The sequence below is a fragment of the Rhincodon typus genome, chromosome 1, assembly GCF_021869965.1.
Source record: "Rhincodon typus isolate 14 chromosome 1, sRhiTyp1.1, whole genome shotgun sequence".
NCBI classification, from domain to species: Eukaryota; Metazoa; Chordata; class Chondrichthyes; order Orectolobiformes; family Rhincodontidae; genus Rhincodon; species Rhincodon typus.
Genome location: NC_063332.1, coordinates 11,784,193 through 11,794,624, shown reverse-complemented (window position 1 = coordinate 11,794,624; position 10,432 = coordinate 11,784,193). Strand labels below are relative to the sequence as shown.

General features: G+C 41.6%; 1 non-coding gene across 1 annotated transcript; it reads left to right on the top strand.

Moving 5' to 3' along the window:
- Positions 1-263: 263 nt before the first annotated feature.
- LOC125484955 lies at positions 264-429 on the top strand. Its single transcript, XR_007263746.1, has one exon. It is a non-coding gene; the product is annotated as a U1 spliceosomal RNA (small nuclear RNA).
- Positions 430-10,432: the final 10,003 nt, after the last annotated feature.

Here is a 10,432-nt window from a genome sequence, read left to right as displayed (position 1 = left end):
CAATTTCTGTGTATAATGATGGTGTTAATGACAGATCCATTTAACACCTCATGAAAAAGGCACTCAAAGATTTCTCAGATGGTAATGAAGCAAGAAAAGCTTGTGTTTTTTTTAGGCAAATTATTTGTATCTGATTCGGCCTGCGATAATCAGAGACTACAGGGAGCCTTGCTCCAAATGTTATCAAAGAGTGCAGGTTAGGGAGAGAGTTTTGATGTGCTGAGTGCACGGATTTGGGTGCAGGTGGAGGATGAAATCCAAGAACAGAAACCTGGAGATACCATGATCAACAAGGTGGTTCTCCCAGGACGAGGCTATCCCATTGTACTTCGGGTGTGCTGACACCTGCGATGTCCCGACATGCGGGATACTCGACTGCAAAATTTGTGGTAGTGGGGGATTGCAATTTAATCAGCTGATTGCCACCCAGAAAAGCAGCTAGTACTCTTTAAAGGTGCAGTGTACAATTCAATGGCTTACTCTTTAGTAAATGCACTCTTGTAACAAGGACCAGTTGATAGGAAGTAAACGAACTGTTACCATCAATATCAGGTTTTATTCAAAAGATACATTGCTTCCTCCTGTTCACTTGCTGTTGGGTGTTTGAAAAGGTCTTTTGAAATACATCAGGGCACTTCCCGAGACATTTTCTCAAGACTTCACCAAAACTGGAATCATAGAATCATGGAACCATAGAATCTCTACAGTGTTGAAAGAGGCCATTCAGCCCAAGAAATCCATATCGACCCTGTAAAGAATCAATGGTTGATGCATTATAATTTGGATAAATGTGAGGTTATTCACTTCAGAAGCAAAAACAAGAAGGCAGATTACTACCTGAATGGCTGTAAATTGGGAGAGGGGAGTGTGCAGTGGGGCCTGGGTGTCCTTGTGCACCAGTCGCTGAAGGTGAGCACGCAGGCGCAGCAGGCGGTAAAGAAGGCAAATGGTATGTTGGCCTTCATCGCGAGAGATTTTGAGTACAGGAGCAGGGACGTGTTGTTGCAGTTATACAGGGCCTTGGTGAGACCACACCTGGAATAATGTGTGAAATTTTGGTCTCTTTTTCTGAGGAAGGATGCTCTTGCTCTCGAGGGAGTGTAGCAAAGGTTTACCAGGCTGATTCCAGGGATGCCGGGTCTGACGTATGAGGAGACATTGACAGGGTTAGGATTATTTTCGCTAGTGTTCAGACAAATGAGGGGGGATCTCATATAGACTTATAAAATTCTAACAGGACTGGACAGGGTACATGCAGGGAGGATGTTCCCGATAGTGGGTGTGCCCAAAACCAGGGGTCACAGTCTGAGGTTTCGGGGTAGACCATTTAGAATGGAGATGAAGTGACATTTCTTCACCCAAAGAGTGGTGAGCCTGTGGAATTCATTACCACAGGAAGGAGTTGATGCCAAAACACTGAATGTATTCAAGATGCGACTAGGTATAGCATTTGGGGCGAATGGGATCAGAGGTTATGAGGAGAAAGCAGGATTAGGCCATTGAGTTGGATAATCAGCCATGATCATGAAGAATGGTAGAGCAGGCTCAAAGGGCCAAATGGCTTCCTCCTGCTTCTATCTTCTATGTTTTTATGTTTCTATAACCCCGCATTTCCCAAGGCTAATCCACTTAGCCTACATATCCCTGGACACTATGGACAATTTGGCATTACAAATACACCTAACATGCATATCTCAAATCAGTGTTCATTCTGGAAAGTCATGAATCTCTCCCATATGGACCACCTTGTAGGAATTGCCAGTAGAAAGGAAGCATTGGGCTGTTGATATCTTGCCATAATTAGTAGAAAGAATGTGGGGAAAAGATGAAGTCAGGAAAAACAGCTGCTACATGGGGATGGGGCAGCAAGTTGAGGAGAATAAGGGAGTTTCCTTTCCCTGTGTCAGGAAAAGGGAAATTGATCCTTTGCTGTTCCATTTCATTCAGAACCTGAGAGTCAGCACATTGCTCTTTATTCAGCTGGATGTGTTAGTGTACTGCATGCTGATTCCACTGATTAAACTTTGAGCTGTGTTGTCGCTTCACCAGGTTACTGTCTCATTCTTCTGTACACCCAGTGCTGCTGTCCTCATTGAACTAACCTTGGTTGCCTGGCTTGATGTTAAAGTGAGGGATAGCCTGAGCTATGAGATTACAATACTATTCTGTTGCTATTGGTAGGCCCCAGCTACATTCTTTCTAATTTTTATTGCTTCTGCATAGACCTTTGTAACTGGAAGTTGGCACAGTGATTGGGGTTTGCAAACCATTGGAGAAGCTGTGAAGCTTAGAGCCAATGCTGGACCACAGTACCTCATGGTTTCCCATTTTTAAGCCCCTTGATTTGTATCTATTTCATTAAGTGTGGTAGTGGTGCTGTACAACATGTTCTCAATGTGAAGGTCAGGCTTCTATTCCATAGGGTTTGTGTGGGTGATGGGTGGATTGGTTCTTATTTCTTGTACCTTCATTCACCACCTACCACATACTTGCTTGCCAGGCATGCCCTTTAAGATTCAGTTGGCTTGGCCATTAAAGTGTTGAGGCACATTGAAGTCCTCCCCAGTCAAAGCCCATACTGCACTGTCACTACATTTAGCTCTTCTTCTGAGTGATGTTCAAATGAAAGACTGCTGATCCATTATTTCAAGGGGGTTGGATTGATGTGAGAAATGGTAATTAGCACAAGGTGGCCTTACCAATGCTTAACCTAATGTCATGCAATGTCACCGTCACCTTCTCAAGGGCAACTAGGGATAGGCAATAAATGCCGGCCCATCCACTGATGCCCGCATCCCATGAATGAATTTTAAAAAATACTGAGGACTTTCAAAGCACTTATCAGTGTGGTACTATCACATCACCCCTGATAGTTCTGTCCTGTCTGTGAGACACGACATAGCCAAAGTGGTGCCATTATATAGAACTCTACAGCATTGGGACAGGCCTTTTGGCCCACCATATTGTTTTAAAGCTGAGGTTGAACTCCTTCTGAGAATTAAAGCGGAAACACCCTATAATCTGTTAAAAGGAGTGTGAAAAGTGGTGTAACCTGCCTTTCAGCAACTTCTAGTAGTTAACTGAAATAAATCTCTGACACTCACTTTAAAATCAATGAGTAACAATTTACTTATCTAACTCTAACAGTGAATAAATTAAGTAAATTATTAACAAACTGAATTCTTCTAACTACTAACTAATCCTCAATGAAATAAGATTCTAATGGTATGCTGCTCCAATCAATACAAGTCCCACTTATATAAAATTTAAAAAAAACATAGAATTTAGTCTCTTGAAATTACGGCCAGATTACATTGTCTTTTGGAAAGTGCTGTGCCTTCTCTATCGAATGTTCTGTCAGGAATGCCTTCTCTGTCGATTCTTCTGACAGGAATATTAATTGGTTGTGCTGTAGATACTTTTGATTTAGATGGTGCTTTCTCTAAAAATTAGAGAAGACTATGAGAGCCAGCAATTCTCTCTTAAGAGCTGAGAGCTGTTGACTCTGGCCATTCGCTCTTCTGTCTTTGTCCAACTGTCCTCCTTTTTATATCTTTGATGACATGTTAATTTCTTACAATAGGATTGGTCCTATGTTGTGAAAACACTCTGCTCCTATGATGCTGCTTGGCCTGCTGTGTTCATCCAGCCCTGCACCTTGTTGTCTCGGATTCTCCAGCATCTGCAGTTCCTACTATCTCAGATTTAAATTGAATTGGTTTTTGGTATCTTAGTGCCTGGTTCAAATTTATTGGTAAATTCAAAACTTGTTGCCTTGAACATAAAACAAACTAACTGCATGTCCTCTCGATTCAAATGTTTCAATTTGGGTGCTCTCTGCGTTCTTGCAAGCTTTCAAGCTGCTGCTTACAGACGTCCTGTTTAAATCTGTAATCATGGAGAAAGCACATCATTTTTAAAAGGGACAATGCACAGTTTTTCCCTGTAGCATTTTACAAACACCAGTTTCTAACCTCCTGCCTCCCGATCCACAATTACTCTACCCAACTTCGCAACAATGTCTGTGTCGACCGTGACGCCATTCTAAACTAATTCCGCCTGCCTGCACATGGTCTGTATCCCTCTATCTCCTGCCTGTTCATGTGTCTGTCCAAATACCTTATAAGCTTTGCTATTGTATCCGCTCCTACCATCTCCCCTAGTAGTGCGCTCCAGGCACCTACCATCTTCTGCGTATAAACCTTTCTTACACATCTCCTTTAAACTTTTCCCTTCATACCTATGTCCCCTACTATTTGACACTTTGACCCCGGGAAATAGATTCTAACTATCCATTTTATCCATGCCTCTTACCATTTTATACACTTCTAGGGAGCAAATATGGGAAAAAAATTGCAGAGCCATTGAAGAAATTTTCCAGGCCTCTCTGAACACAGGATTAGTCCCAGGCATTGGAAGATTGCAAATGTGATACAATTGTTTAAAAAAGGGACAAAGGATAATCCAGGAAATTACAGATGGAATAGCTTGACATTAATAGTGGGAAAATTGATGGAGGCCATAACATGGGATAAGATAAATACACACTTAGAGAAGAATAAGTTAATACTAGACAGCCAACATGGCTTTGTCAAGGGCAGGCCATGTCGAATAAATTTAATTGAGTTAAAAACAGAAATTGCTGGAAAATCTCATGAGGTCTGGCAGCATCTGTGGACAGAAAGTAAAGTTAACGTTTTGGGTCCAGTGACCCTTCTTCAGAACAGAAAATTTAATTGAGGTCTTTGACGAGGTGACACAGGCAGTGGATGAGGGCAATGCTTTGGATGTTGTATATTTGGATTTTCAGAAAGCATTTGATACGATGCCACATGGCAAGTTGGTTAAAAAAGTTAGAAATGTTTGGGATTGATGGTTCCTTGGCAGCATGGATTAGATGTTGGCTAAAAAAATAGGAAACTGGAGGGTAGGTAGATGGGCATTTCTCAGATTGGAGATGAGTTGAAAGTGGTGATCCCCAGAGATCAGTGTTGGGACCCTTGCTTTTTCTGATTTATATAAACGATTTGGAGATGGGTGTTGAGGGCAAATTTTCTAAATTTGCAGAAGATACTAAACTGGGGAGAGCAGTGAATTGTGAGAGACATTGACAAGTTGGTTAAATGGGCAGGTACCTGGCAGATGAATTTCAGTGTAGAGAAATGTGAGGTAATGCATTTTGGTATAAGAAACACAGAAGACAACATAGGCTCAATGGTACAACTTTGAGAGGAGCACAAGAGCAGAGGGACCTCGGGGTTCAAGTGTATAATTCTCTAAAGTGACCAGCAGGTTGAAAGAATTTTTAGGAAGGTTTATAGGATCTTGAGTTCATAAATAGAATATAAAAGTATGGAAGTGATGCTGCATCTCTACAAATCATAGGGGTCAGTCCACATTTGGTGTTCAGTTCTGGGCACCTTATTTAAGGAAGGATGTTAAAGCCCCGCAGAGAGTTCAAAGGAGATTTGCTAGAATGATACCAGGAAAGAAGGATTTTAAATTCAAAGAAAGATTAGAGAAATTAGGATTATTTTCCTTAGAGCGGAGAAAATTAAGACGTGATCTTACTGAGGTGCTCAAAATTATGAACAATTTTGACAGGGTAAAAAAGGATATTCTGTTCCACTATTTGGTATGTGAGTAACCAGGGATCACAATTTCAAAATTGTCAGCAAGAGAATTATGAATGAAATGAGGAGAAAATTCTTTACTCAAAGATTTGTTAGGATTTGGAATGCATTGCCTGGGAGAGTGGCGGAGATGGGTTCCATTGGAGGTTTCAATAGAGAGCTGGATATACATTTGAAAGTGACGAATTTAGAGAGCTGCAGGGATAGGGCTGGAGAATGGGACTAGCTGAGTAGCTCTTTCAGGAGCTGGTACAGACATGAGGGGTCAAATGGCCTCCTTCTGTACTGTAAAATTCTATGATTTTATCAGGTCTTCCCTCAGCCTTCGATGTGCGAGTGAAAACAATCCAAGTTTCTCCAACCTTGCTTTATAGCTAATACACTCCAATCCAGGCAACATCCTGGTAAGCCTCTTTTGCACCCTCTCTAAAGCCTCCACATTCTTCCAATTGTGTGAGGACCAGTTTTTAAACTTAGTCAAAAAGGAGTCAAATCCAAATAATAACAAAATGACAGACACACTTATGGATTTCTAGACAACAGCTTTTTACTGGCATTTATAAACATTCATGCATTTCTCTCATCGAAAGGAAGCACAATTGACAAAAATAGCTGTTAGTTCAGTGACATTTGCACTCAAGCAAAACGGTCCAAGTTACCAAACGTCTCCAAGCAATTCGGATGGTGATTGGCTAGTTATCAGTACGATAGTGTAAAACATCATTTTATTTGGCCATACAATGTAGCTGTAACATGTTCTACGCAAATTACAAACAAGTCTGAAAGAATTGCAAATAAACATGCCACAAGTTTTCTCTGCTAAAATGTCTATCACTAACAGGATTTTAGATATCCACTATCCTTTTACTTTTTTTTTCTTTTATTCATTCATGAGATGAGGGTGTCACTGGCTAGGCCAGTATTTATTGCACATCCCTAATTGCCCAGAGGGCAGTTAGAGTCAACCACATTGCTGTGGGTCTGGAGTCAGATGTATAATCATAGAATCCTTACAGTGTGGAAACAGGCCCTTCAGCCCAACAAGTCCACACCGACCTGCAGAGCATCCCACCCAGACCCATCCCCACATAACCCACCGAATCTATACATCCCTGAAAATTACAGGCAATTTAAGCGTGGCCAATCCACCTAACCTACACATCTTTGGACTGTGGGAGGAAACCAGAGCACCCGTGGGGAGAATGTGCAAACTCCACACAGACAGTTGCCCGAGGCCAGAATCGAACCCAGGGCCCTGGTGCTGTGACGTAGCAGTGCTAACCACTGTGCCACCAGGTAAGCAGCACATGTAGGCCAGACCAGGTAAGGATGGCAGATTTTCTTCCCTAAAGGACATTAGGGAACCAGATGGGTTTTCCCCCAACAATTGGCAATGAAGTCATGGTCATCATTAAACTCTTAACTCTGGGTATTTATTGAATTCAAATGCCACCATCTGCTGTGACGGATTTGAACCTGGGTCCCCAGATCATTACCTGGGTCCCTGGTTAACGGTCCAGTGATAATTCCACTAGGCCATCGCTTCCCCCAAATAATAAAATTAGAAGCATTTTAGATAATATTTAAAAGTTGTTGTTCACAAATAATTGGTTCAATTGATCAAGGTCAGGAGCTTCATTGGTTCTTAAATGACCTGCAGGTTGTCAACCCCTTGCCATAAGCAATGATGTAATAACACAATTTCCATTTTTACAAATATATGCAACCTTTATATTATCATAGACAGGAAGATTGAGATTTACACATACCTTGAGCTAAGAAATTGTACCATCAGATTTGGTTTTACAACATTCCAGTTATTTCAAGGCCACCATCATTGACACTACAATTTTTAATTCTAGAATTTTTTTCAATTTTTTGAACTTAAACTTCTAAAGTGCCACGGTGACGCTGGGATCACTGCCTCCAGGTCAAGGGGAGGCTATGATTTACTGGTATTATCACTGATCACTTAATCCTGAGACCCAGGTAATGTTCTGGGGACACAGGTTTGAATCCTGCCACAGCAGATGATGGAATTTGAATTCAGTGACAATCTGGAATTAAGAGTTTAATGATGACCTTGAATCAATTGCTGATTTTTGGAAAAAGCCATCTGATTCACTAATGTCCTTTAGGGACGGAAACTTCCATCGTTACCTGGTCTAGCCTACATGTGACTCCAGACCACAGCAATGTGGTTGTCTCTCAACTGCACTTTGGGCAATTAGGGATGAGCAATAAATGCTGGCCTAGCTGTGAGTGAGTAAAAAACATGATCCTAGTTATCCCTAGTTCAGCAACATAGGCATAATACTTCAGTTCCCAGTTATCAATCCTGTCTTTGCTGTGGGATAAATATTGATCAGCCCACTTGCCATTTTCCAAGTGATGCCACAGGATATTGTTGGGAGGCAGACTAAATTGAACATCTTATCTGCAACACAGAGCATCCAAAGCACCGTACTCCCTAAGTCAGCCACTTAAGATACAGCTGATGTGCTGTCTGTATTTTTAGCTGGGGCTTTGCTCTTGATTTGCATTGTTATAGATTTTTGTGGTGAACTAGTTGAGACTAGGAAGATGGCAAAGCTGATTTCAGCAGCCACTGGGTGGTAGTTCCATTTAGATCAACCATAGATTTGTTCTGGAGGCTTAGTGCCTGGGTTTCACCATGAAAAATTAGCTCTGGGATTTCCTGGTTATAGACAGGAATCTTTATGCCATGCACGAATGGTGTCACAATTGTTTGCTTGCTAGAAAGAACTGTCAGCATTGACACAGGGTTCACTAGTAGTTCACTGCTGACTTTTCTGCCTTGCAATGATCCTGAGGAGCTCATTAATCCCCTTGTGCATTTCAAAAAATGTTCCGAAGTGCCATTGTTTCCTTGGTTAGTCAATTATTAATGGTTACAGAGGTTAAAAGAAAATTATTTTACTTTCTCCGATCATTTAATTATAGCCCTGTTGATAATCCAAAGTGAAATTCTTTGGCTCCCTGACTCAAATGCTCATGTGATACTCCTGTTTCTGACTAACTGCCTGTGCACAGAACTGCATAAAATTTTCAGCACAGAGACAGGCTGCTTGTCCAACTAATCTATGTAAGAACATAAGAACTAAGAGCAGGGATAGGCCAACCAGCCCCATGAGCCTGCTCTACCATTCAATGGCTGATCTCATCTCAGCCTCAATTCCATTGTCTTGACCGCTCCCCCTAACCTTTTAACCTGTTAATAATTATACATCTTCTCCTTAAATTTGTTCAGTGTCCTGGCATCCACCACACTCCAGGGGTAGTGAATTCCAAAGCTTCATGACCCTTTAAGAGAAGTAATTCCTCCTCCTCTGTTTTAAATCTGCCACCTTTTATCAAAAAACAATGACCTCTCGTTGTAGATTGCCCAACAAGGGGAAATGTGCTCTAAGCCTAATTTGTCATTACACTTTAGCATCTTCTATTACTCAATTAGATCTCCCCTCATTCTTCTAAACTCCAAAGAGCATAGGCCTAAACTGCTCAATCTCTCCTCGTAAGACAAACCCCAAATCTTTGGAATTAATCTAGTGAATTGTCTCCTAACTGCTTCCAGTGCAATGACATCCTTCCTCAAGTGAGGAGACCAAAACTGTACGCGAGTTTCCACTCCACACAACTCTCCTCCAATCCATCCATCTCATGTCAGTCTTTTGGTAGATTTTTCTGCTCTAGTTTTTCACCTGAGGTACAATGGACCCGATACCTTTCAAAACTATCAAAGTGATTTGTCTCAACCATTCCCTGCGATAGCAAGTCCTACCCGATAACACACATCATTCATTGTGATATACCTTTGTTTCCCTCTGTAGTTGACGCACTTTGTGCTACAATCCTTAGGTTGACATCAGTCCTTCCTTTATCTGGGGAATGGTTTAAAATGATCAAGAGAGTCCTGACAATCAAGCATCTGCCCAGCAGAAAGCAATGGTCGACAAGTCACACACACAGTGAAAAGGTGTGTAGATCATGCAGGGGTGCTATGGGGTTATCTTTGTATCTTTGTATTTTGCATCGGTTGCTCTCTGTTATTGGCCCACCAGGCCACTCAGAAGAGAAGGCGTGCAGAGGAAGATTGGCTATTGCTATGGTCATGCAGGCGACACTGGGTAAGATCCAAGGCAACAACCGTATTGTCCAGATAATGAAGCCTCGTCTCTGAGACCAACAGAAATATTCATTCATGGGATGTAGGTATCGCAGGCTAAGCCAACAATTATTGCCCATCCTGTGTCTTGCTAAGGCCACTTTAGTGTCAACTGCATGGCTGTGATTCTGGAGTCACATATAGGCTAGACCGGGTAAGGATGGCAGATTTCCTTCCCTTAAGAACATTAGTGAATTAAATGTTTTCTTTGCAACAAGTGACAGTGGTTACATGGTTGCCTTGAGGCTTGTTTTTTTTTAAACACCAAATTTTTATTGAATTGAAATTTCACGATCTGTCGTGTCGAGCTTTGAACCCACATCCCCAGAACATCAACCTACTGCTCTGGATTTTTGTTAGTTCATTCATAGGATGTTGGCATTGCTGGCGAGGGTAGAGTGACTAGCCTACTGACGTTAGCTCTGTGCCATCACCTCCCCATTTAATTAAAAGACAGCGCAACTTATAGTGATGTCTGTTTGGTTCCGGTATTTCATAGATTCACATTAGTTCAGGTGCAAGAGGGAATTAGAATCCAAATTGCTCCTCAGACCCAATTTCTATATAAAAACTGGAACAGAGATTAGTGCTTTGATGGCTGCATTCTTTCGAA